At 44.9% G+C, this 10,515-nt stretch overlaps 1 long non-coding RNA gene across 1 annotated transcript; it reads left to right on the forward strand.

The window, feature by feature from the left end:
- The first annotated feature begins 9 nt into the window (after positions 1–9).
- On the forward strand, positions 10–9,638 carry LOC143820207 (uncharacterized). Its single transcript, XR_013225268.1, has 3 exons — positions 10–144; positions 7,108–7,314; positions 9,498–9,638. It is a non-coding gene; the product is annotated as an uncharacterized LOC143820207 (long non-coding RNA).
- Positions 9,639–10,515: the final 877 nt, after the last annotated feature.

Consider the following 10,515-nt stretch of genomic DNA (forward strand, 5'->3'; position numbering starts at 1 on the left):
CATCACCCCGCGTCCCGGGCCGAAGAGAAACTGGCTGCTCCTGTGAGAAAAGAACGCCCACTTCGCTCTCGGGGGCCGCTTTGTGGTTTGCTAGGCAACCACCGCGCTATCCCATGTCTTTAGGTTCTGTCAAGCAAAACCAAGGTAGGTGGAGCAGAGGATGGGGACAATACCGCACTGAGAAGGGTCTTGTCCGCCTCCTGTGTCATGTGCCCTGGTGGAGGACTTGCTGGGGACAGACCCAAAGGTAGCTCAATCAGCGTCCACTAGCACCTTTAAGACCAACAAAGATTTATTCAGGGCGTGAGCTTTCGAGGCTCACGCCCTGGATAAATTTTTGTTGGTCTTAAAGGTGCTAGTGGACGCTGATTTTATTGTACTACTTCAGACCAACCCGGCTACCCATTTGAATCTATCCAAAGGCAACTAGCACAGCCTAGTGCTGAGTGCCAAATGGGCTAGGGCCAGCGCCATCGTGCAACTTGGTCTGGCTTTCCCCAGACAGACACTGCCAGAGGGCAGGAAGGAGAGGAAGCTGAAAATGAAGGAGTTGGTTGGTGAGTGGGAAGAAGAGAAGGAAATAGAAAGCGGGGATCGGCTATGGAGGCAGCCACGGAAGGGAAAGAGGAAATAGTAGGAGAGGGCATCCAGAATAAAATGTTACGTCCTCTTCAAATCCTTAAGCCTCCTGTGCTTATTATAACGTAATCCAGTCTCCAGTATTACAAAGCAGACATCCAGTGGACATCTGAAAAAAAACATCCGGTATGTCCAAGTTATTTTCTGGCCAGAACTGATTAAGTATAAATGCCTGCTCAGCTGTCATTATGCATCCAATAACTAACAAGATGCTACCCAGTTCACATAAGAAAATGTGAACATGGCACCACGTGGTGAAAAGGATGGCTGCAGTCTTAACCAGCAGCCACAGCTTGCTTTCTTTGTACCACTGCCTTCTTTGTACCACTGCCTTCTTACTTAATCTCCCTTGGACAGGATGTGGCTTTGGTGGCCTCCAAACGGTCATGATTCTCTGTGGAGTTCCTTCCCTTTGTTACTGTAATTGCAAAGGCATCAGTAGGGATGTAGGGAACATCCATATTGCATCCTAAAAATAAATTAGATACTGTAACTGGAAGAAGACAGAACAGACAGGAAGTGTCAGCACTGAGAAATTAGGAAGGGCACTCTGAAAGTGACTGTGACAGCTGTTACAATCCGCAACTGCTACTGTAACCTAAAGGTTCCTTATTACATGCAGAAAAGACTCCTCTTTAGATTCAAATAATCCTGTGTGAGATGAGATTCAAACCGCATTACCATTTTATCACTCTGTATACCAAATGTCCCATCCTGTTTGGCAGCTTATTTCCTAAAGAAAAGGATTTAGTAATGTTTGCTTCAGAAACATGTATCACTCCTGTCATCTATAATGCTAATAATTGGCTGAAATTTATACAAAACTCTGACATTGTTCTAGTTTTCCTAAACCATTTAACCACCATCCCCTTCCTGGTCTAAATATATTTTGGGGATTCCAATATTTTATCACTGGACTACAGCCCAAGGGGAGGGACTGTGGCTCAGTAGGGCCCATTATGCACGGCCGCCGAAACGGCAATTTCGGGTCACATAGAAAATGCAGAGGGGGAAGACGCGACGCACAGTGGTTATGCATGGGGCGGGGCGCGACGGTGGCAAAACCCAGAGTAACCGATTATGCACACGGCGATCCGGGCGCCGCTTCTGGTTGCGCCCCGGTCACCCGGAAGCTGCACTTTCTTCTGCGTTTCGCAGCATTCACCGAAGCTACGGCCGGTTGCAGCCGGCACCGTGCGTTATCGGTGATTTTAGTCGCCACCATTCCACCCCGAATGTGCGCTAAAACCCCCGTGCATAATGGGTCTAACAGAGCATTTACTTTGGAAAACTCAACAATGGCCACAGGATTGGAAAAGGTTGGAAAAGGTCAGTTTACATTCCAATCCCAAAGAAGGGCAATGCCAAAGAATGTTCTACTGCACCATTGCACTCATTTCTCAAGTTATGCTCAAAATCCTACAAGCTAGGCTCCAGCAATATGTGGACCGAGAGCTTCCAGAAGTCTGAATAGGGTTTCCACTCCTGATGACAACATTCATTATCCACTGTTACTTTAAGCAGTAGAAGTTTTTTCTATTTTTAATGCTGGTGTTGTGTGTGGCATAATAGGGGGAAACCAGAAGTAACCTTACATTGCTCTATGAATTGCCAGAAACATTATAGCTTTACGGTAGATTTTCTAGTGATTCCTAGAATTAAATGGTATCAGTTCTGGTTCCCCCCTCCCAGAAGTTGGGTTGCCAGGTCCCCCCTGGCCACCAATGGGGGAAGGGGGTAAGGTTACCAGATCCGGGTTGGAAAAATCCTGGGAATTTGGGGAGCCAAATGGGACAGGAATCTCAGTGGGGAACACTGGTCCACTCTCCAAAGCATCCATTTCTACAGGGGAATTGATCTCTGTAGTCTGGAGACAAGCTCTAATTCTGGGAGATCCCTAGGGCTCACCTGGGGACTGGCATCCCGACCCAGACACCCTCCATAGTCTACCTCCAAAGCTCCCCATGTCCTACTTCCCCCCATGTCCTACCTCCAAAGCTCCTACCATATGTGTCTATCAACTGGCAGTCTTAGTGATTCTGGAGCCCTAAACAAAAATCACTGCTACCTGCTGTTTATCCCCCTGCTGTACCTACCTTCTACTACTGGGGTTCTAGGAGGGGAAGGCCCTTGTCCTGTGTGAGGTGAATGGGAGCTGCTGTGTCCTCTGGGATGAACCCCAGATGAGTCAGGCACAAGTGGCAGCTGCTGAACAAGCTAAGCTTTGTCGTGAGGTGGAGCCATGGGTGGCCAAGGGTTCCCCCAGTGTGGGGCCCGGAGCAGCTGTTCCTGTTGCTCATTGGTTAAGACCACTCCAGCCAAGTAACAGAGAAGAGCCAACTGGCTTTACTATGTTCCCAAGTCATTGGAATCAGTTTCTGCGGCAGCCCTAGTACAATCCATTCCTTGGATTATAGCTCTCCAGTATTTTTATACCACTCTCCCTCCCATAGAGATAGGCAGAGGGGGAGAGTAGTATAAAGATGTTAAATTTGATAGCAGAATTAATTAGAACCAGTGGGACATGTTGAAAAGCACAAACTGAGAAACTGCAGGATAGCAGTTTGGTGAAACGGAGGAAGTGAATGATTCAAAGTTGTGCGATGATGTGCAAACTTTCTTTCCCTCTCCATTACCTCAGCTAAAACTCTAGTTATCTTCCAGACTTTGTGGATTGCAGCATTCTTCTCTCCCCTTATCACACCTTGAGTCCTTCCACCACTATCTCTATTGTTAACTTCCCCTTACTTGTTCAGAGGATGTGATCTGTGCTGACTTCCCATCTCCTGTTTACTCTGGCACAAATTCCTTGCTACTGCCTGGAAAGTTCTCTTGTGCCTTGGCCCCACCCTACCTTCCTTATTTTATTTCTTGACATATCGCCTGTTGATGACCTTTGCTCCTCTAGCTCTACCATCTTCACCTGCCCAAAGGTCTCTTGTTCACTTCCTGCTCTCTTCCATTGCTCTCCCAGCCTGAAACTTCCCCCCTAAAAATACTGGCATCAGATCACTCCCAGCTCCTTCTACGGATCTCTCTCTCTCTCTCTCTCTCTGAAAACTTTGGTTTAACATCATAGTTCTAATCCAGAATGGAAATAAATCTAAACTAAGTGAAGCTACATGGATTCACCTTCCACACCTTGGAAGAAGAAGAAGAGTTGGTTCTTATATGCCGCTTTTCCCTACCTGAAGGAGGCTCAAAGTGGCTTGCTTTCCCATTCCTCTCCCCACAACAGACACCCTGTGGGGTGGGTGAGGCTGAGAGAGTGCTGATATCACTGCCCGTTCAGAACAATTTTATCAGTGCTGTGGCGAGCCCAAGGTCACCCAGCTGACTGCATGTGGGGGAGCGCAGAATCGAACCTGGCATGCCAGATTAGAAGTCCGCACTCCTAACCACTACACCAAACTGGCTCTCCATGTCTCCATTATAATGTCTCCATTATTTGCTACCTTTGACTACTTCCACTTGGGAACCAGCCTGACTGTACACACATTGCTACACAGCTACAGCAAATGCAGAGGCATACACAGCAGCAATGGAGTACCCTCATGGTGGTGGTGGTGGGTGAGTATTTTGCACTTTCCCCTCCCTGCCCTCTCATGTTCTCTCCTACCAGAAGTGTATTTGCCACCTTCAGAAATATGATTAGTGGGGTATATCACTCTGAGCAAAATGTATGTGTCTATTTTAAAACTGTTTACACATCACCTTTCCTTTGGGCTCAAATTAAAAGACATCCTTCAATTTAAGAAATTTAAGGTTTTATCTGAAGAAGCTTGTATCTTGAGTAAAGCTTATATTCTGAATCTTTGTTGGTCTTAAAGGTGCCACTGGACTCAAAAGTTGTTCTGCTGCTTCATACCAACATGGCTGCCCACCTGAATCTTTTCGCCATAGATATGCTGGTTTTGCCCTGACCATCCAGCTAACCTGATCTCATCAAATCTTGGAAGCTAAGCAGGGTTGGCCCTTCCACAACCTCATTCATTTCAGAGGTTTTGCCTGTTTATACTTAGCATTTGCTCTAACTCATCAAGCTTATAAAGTTCCCATCCATTGAGAACTATTGAGCAAGAGAAAGTCAGAAGGAACTGATGTGTAGTTGTTTGTATAGTGCCACTGAAAATGGGATGGAGGCAGGCCTTGGGTCAAATCCTCAGCAGAGCTTAAGTGGCACTAGCAACCCATGAGCTACGTCTGCCTTGGGACAGACGGGTTGCCACCTACAGAGGTCCAGAATAAGGGACACATTCTGAGCCCATACAAATGTGCCATCTTATTGAGTAGGAACACAACCAGTATTTTAGTATAATAACTATCCTTGTGATATATTAAAGTTGCCTTTCACTTTGAATATTTCAGAAATAAATATTGGTTCCCTTGTGGCTCAGCCATTGACCTTTTTCTTTTCCAATTCTATAAGGAACCCCACTCCTGCATGTGCAGGTTTGGCAAGGGGGTGGGGGGAGGCGGCTAACCTCACAGACATGCTCAAACTATAGCAAAAGTTAAAATCACACAGAATGATATATTGGTTGACCCCATTTTTATGGGGATGAAACACAGCCTTGCTTTTTGTGTTTTAATTGGTAACAATTTTGCAGGTAGGGTTTATGATTGTTCATTAAGCTGTAAAATGCAACAGACGTGGATCTACCGTTGCAGTATCTGAGCAGACTTGGAAACCAATGGGACGGATTGCAAAGAAACGACTGTTTGAAAGAACGCTAAGAAAGTGATCTTTGATTGCCAAAGTTGTTGGATATAAATACACTCTTTAGCAAGACCTTCTTGCGGTTTCATGGAACTATTGCCCAGTGACTTCCGTATGAAACACACAATTGTGCAAGATTCTTCAACAACCACAAGAGATGGGTGGGATGGGAGGAGTGTGTTTTACGAGCAGCTAACCAATATGCTGCCAAGTTAAGGTTTGGGAATCTTAAGACTTGAGCACAATAGAGACAGTCAACTTCCCCAGTTGCCCAGCAGTGAAATTTTAAGCAGATTTTAATAACTGATTTTATCGTAACCATTGATGTTAGTGAGCTTGGACAAGTGCATTCCATAGTACATTTTAATAAACAGTCCATTGCATGATCCGCATAAGTTAATCCAATATTTTCACACTTAAGCTTGACAACCAAGTATCATGAATTTGATCCCAACCAGAATGACAGCACCAAGATATATTTTGTATGGAATACACGCGACTCTGGTAAATAGACAGGAAACAAACATGGTCTATTCTTTAAGGTAGTTCTAACTAATGTAGATGTTAAAAACAGCATTCTAATTGGAAAAGGCTTGGTATTCTGCATTTGGGAGGTGTGGGAAAAGCAAATGAATCAACAGATAACAATAGTGGCAGCATCCACCTTTTTGTCCCCTAAAAAGATTATCTCATTGTGTGACTGCCTCTGCCTGATCCGCTACTTGGTTTGCTATTAGTTATGCAATTGTCTTAAGACTCATGGAGAACAGGATTTGCCATACAATGTTGCTGTGTTTACGTAGTCAGTTCCACTTATACCCTTGTAGTGCTAGTTTACGGATGGCACCTACTAAGATTCAGGCAGAGTGGGGTAGTTTCAGTTTGGGGAAGAGTTATAGTTAGAGGAGAGGACAACCCTACACAGCTTCACGAAGGGACTATTTATTTCGCCATAATTACATTTGTTTTCTGCCCTATCTCAGGAGACTCAGGGCAGATTACATCACAGTAAATTTACATATAAAATAGAATATACAATAAAACTTTAATACATAAATCTAAAAGTAATAAAAGAAAATTTGAGTTGCCCAGTTCTTCTGTTGACTGGAAAGGAAGTAGGAAGGCCATGTATACCCTCAACTGTAGGCCTAATGGAATTGCTCTCTTGCAACCTTTGCAGAACTGTTCAAGGTCTTGCAGGGCTCTGATGTTGTTTGGAAGAGCATTCCAACAGGCTGGGGTATTACTGTTCCATGGACATGTTAAGGAAAGTTGATAAGAAAATAGTGGGGGAAAGGAGGTGTTGTTGCCTTGGTTCTTGATGAGCAACATAAGGGATATCAGTATCCAAGTGAGACTTGGGGATTCCCTAGAATTAGTTTATCTTCAGACCACAGCAGTAGTTCACAACCTGGGGGTCGGGACCCTTTGGGGGTTGAACGACCCTTTCACAGGGGCTGCGGCAGGGCAAGCAGCTTGGCTGGCGGGGCGCCGCCACTATTGTCTCCCCCCAATCATGGGTTTTCTTGGCTTCCCCTCCACTCTTTTCTCCAAGGGGGATCCAAAGTGGCCTACATACCTTTACTGATGTCTCCAAATCCATTTTGTCTGAGGGAGGGTGCCTGCACACAAAAGTTCACGCCTTGAATAAATCTTTGTTGGTCTTAAAGGTGCCCCTGGCCTCAATTTTTGTTCTTCCAAATAATCGTTTTTCATTACTCAGTTCATATCCTGCCCTTCTCTCCAAGGTGGTCCCAAAGTGGATGACATTGCTCCTCTTCCATTTCATCCACACAACAGCCTTGCGGGGTAGATTGAGATAGAGCATTCATCTGGCTGAAGGAATGGAAAAGAGTGGGATCGGCATGGTGGGACAAGAGGCAGAACTAAACTGAGAAACCCCGGAAAAAAACCAAGTTATATGCAATCATGAACAATGGATCTTCACGCCATTGGTCAGTTTCGGTTTTGTTTCTGTGAAAGAACCCTTGCATAATTTTATGGTTGGGGGTCACCACAACATGAGGAACTGTATTAAAGGGTCATAGCATTAGGGAGAACCATTGCCCTAGAGAAACTGGATGCCTTGGATGGTGGACTTTATGGCATTGTGCCCTACTCAGGACTCTGTCCTCTCCAGATTTCACCCCCAAATCTCCAGGAGTTTCTCAACCTGTCCCTCCCACCTCCCACCAGAGGTCAGGGAAGACCTGGCAACAATACTGCCCACATCCTTCAGGATCTTAACTATAAGAGATAGCTATGTAGGAGAGCAGCAGCAGCTTGTGACATTAGAAGGTGTGTCATGGTGACTTCAGAAGAGGTTGGTACCATGACAGAGGCAGGAAGGAATTGGGAAGGCAACAGACATCAGCTGCATATATAACATACTTCACCAGGTCTTTTGGGATGCCTCAGGCCTGGGGAAAAGGGTAGTGATATGGCTCCACATGATCTGGATGTGATGAAGATCAAGAGGCACTTTAACCACACAGTAGGAAGAATTATCAGCTGCTGCAGAGAAGCAGGAAGGCCATGTGTAGCAGGCCTGGCCACCATAAGGCATGAGCACATAGTAAAATTCCATCCATGTCATACTAGTGAGTTGTTTATCTCTTGAAAGCCTTCAAAGATCAGCCATACCATCCCAAGCACAGCTACACCCTTCTGAACTAGGACAACTGGGTGAGGATATGGAGGCGTAAAGAAACCCAGAGGTGACATAGGTAGCTCTAGGAATCACTGGAAACTCTGGTAAAAGTTTGTAACAATTCCTAGAGATACCCTATGTCATGTCTGTGGTTTGTTTGGCTTTTTTATTTGAAGTGATATAATGCAGAAGCCAGTGGGTGTTTTTCCATCCCTCCTTCCTGCTGCCACTCAGAGTGTTGGCAGCCAACAGACACAGGGGGTGACTGGAGGCTTGGTAGCCCTTTTTAAAATCCATTGAATCCAATGGACGGAAGGGTATAACTTTGCTTAGTATAGCACTGATGGAAGAGCAACAGTAATAGAGATGGCAATTCATTTAAGAACAAGCAGGATTGATTCAAAACACTTTCCTGAGATGCGCAGATTCCAGAACCACAAACAGTTTAGTACTTGATTCTGTGACTCCTTGTGAATGGGGTCCAATTTTATACCTAGATATACATTTGACCTTTGAAAATCCTGGCATGGCTATTTTAATAACTGGGAAGTTACCATTGGGATGGGAAGTTACCATAGTGATAACCCCCATTGCTGTCTGCCCCATTACTGCATACCAAAGTTAGGAAATGGTTCCCTAAAACTAGGAAATCTGGTGCATTGTCCTGCTGCTATTCCTTATAGTAATTTTAATATATTGATATTGAACATTTTCCCCTGCCCCGTCACCACTGCTGCTTCCAAGTGGGCCTACTCTAGCTCCCCCTCCCCATTGCCACCAATGCTGCTTCTGGACATAATGAGGATCCCAGCTACTGCTGTTGATCCAAGAGCCAGTTTGGTATACTGGTTAGAAGCGCCGACTTCTATTCTGGCGAGCCGGGTTTGATTCCGTGCTCCCCCCCCCCCCTGTGCAACCAGCTGGGTGACCTTGAGCTCGCTACAGCACTGATAAAGCTGTTCTGACCAAGCCTCACCTCCCTCACAGGGTGCCTGTTGTGGGGAGAGGAAAGGGAAGGCGATTGTAAGCCGCTTTGAGACTCCTTCGGGTAGAGAAAAGTACCATATAAGAACCAACTCTTCTTTTTATTCAGTAATATCAGGACTCTCTCAGCCTCATCTTCCTCACAGGGTGTCTGTGGGGGGAAAGGAAAGGGAAGACGAATGCAAGCCACTTTGAGACTCCTTCAGGAAGAGAAAAGCAGCATGTAAGCACCAAGTCTTCTTCTTCTTTTAATTACAAACACTGGGGATTGAACCTGGCATCTTTTGCACATGAAGCCATTGTTCTACCACTGAGCCACAACCTCTCCCAGGCACTTAACAATTTGCCAAATAGTTGCCTGTCAGGATTAAAATCTTGGCTGTTCCTTTAAATATACTTTACTCCTCCCCCTGACCATTGTCACTTTAATATTTAAAATGTTATTATTTTTCTAACTAACCGTTTGAAGCATTCTGACACCATCCTTTTCTGTTCCTCATCAAGGTGACTTTGCCCTGTGCAGTAATTGCAGTAATCTTTGTATCAGATGCTGTGTGCAGGAGATGAAGCAGGTCTAACAAGTCCCATGAACAAAAGAAAGCAAGTAACTCTGACAACTATGTAGAAATGAAGACTTGCATCAGATTGTGGGCAGGTTTTAATTACAAACAGTGGTATGTATTCTTGTACTCAGGGTTCTACGGCTTCATTATGATTATGTTTCCTCATTTGCGGCAATTCTGCCAAAAGGCTTTCACCCTCTCTTCAAGGGAATTAGTTGCTCAACTGCAACAAATGGATCAGATAAAAGCACACAGAGATGGGTGTAACCCTAGCCAAAGGTCAGCCTCCCACAGATTTTTACTGTGTATACATTCAAACATACACAGGAACATGCAAAAGTATTCAAAAGTGCAACAAAGGAAACCTCAAGTGGCTCTTGTTTCAATTGTCAAACTTACTCCAGCCAGGATTCTTACCTGCATCACACCTCAACCTCAGGCCTTAAAAAGAGACTCACACAAGGAGCACAGGATGTACATTTGTTGATTGTAACATATGGACAGAACTATTGGCATAAAATCAGGATTGTTAGCATCAATACTACTACAGAAACAACAATGAATATTGTGACAGTGGCAGCCACTCCCACCATGACCTTGACGGCTACATTGCCTCCCACCAATCACAATGATGAGAACTTCCCGAGAACGACCATTGAATCGTGTACTGTGAATAATCCTTCTCCTTGAAATCAGGAGGATGTCTTGGTGGGTGTTTCACGCCACTTTAACTGGGAGGCAGGACTAAATTTCAACTTCCTGTCCTGCACGGTGGGAGGCACCTTGCTCCAGACCGGATGACAAGCCGCTCCAAAAATTAACACTCTGAACAAGTCATGACCATTCATAACTGAATGTAGGTCTCTTCCCAAAACAAGTTCAAATATTTTTCAATGCGTAGAAAACCTATTTAGGAAAATTTTTTATTTCAATTTTCAAAAGTTTAAAATTTCAATTCT

This window comes from Paroedura picta, chromosome 11 (genome assembly GCF_049243985.1).
Source record: "Paroedura picta isolate Pp20150507F chromosome 11, Ppicta_v3.0, whole genome shotgun sequence".
Classification (NCBI taxonomy): Eukaryota; Metazoa; Chordata; class Lepidosauria; order Squamata; family Gekkonidae; genus Paroedura; species Paroedura picta.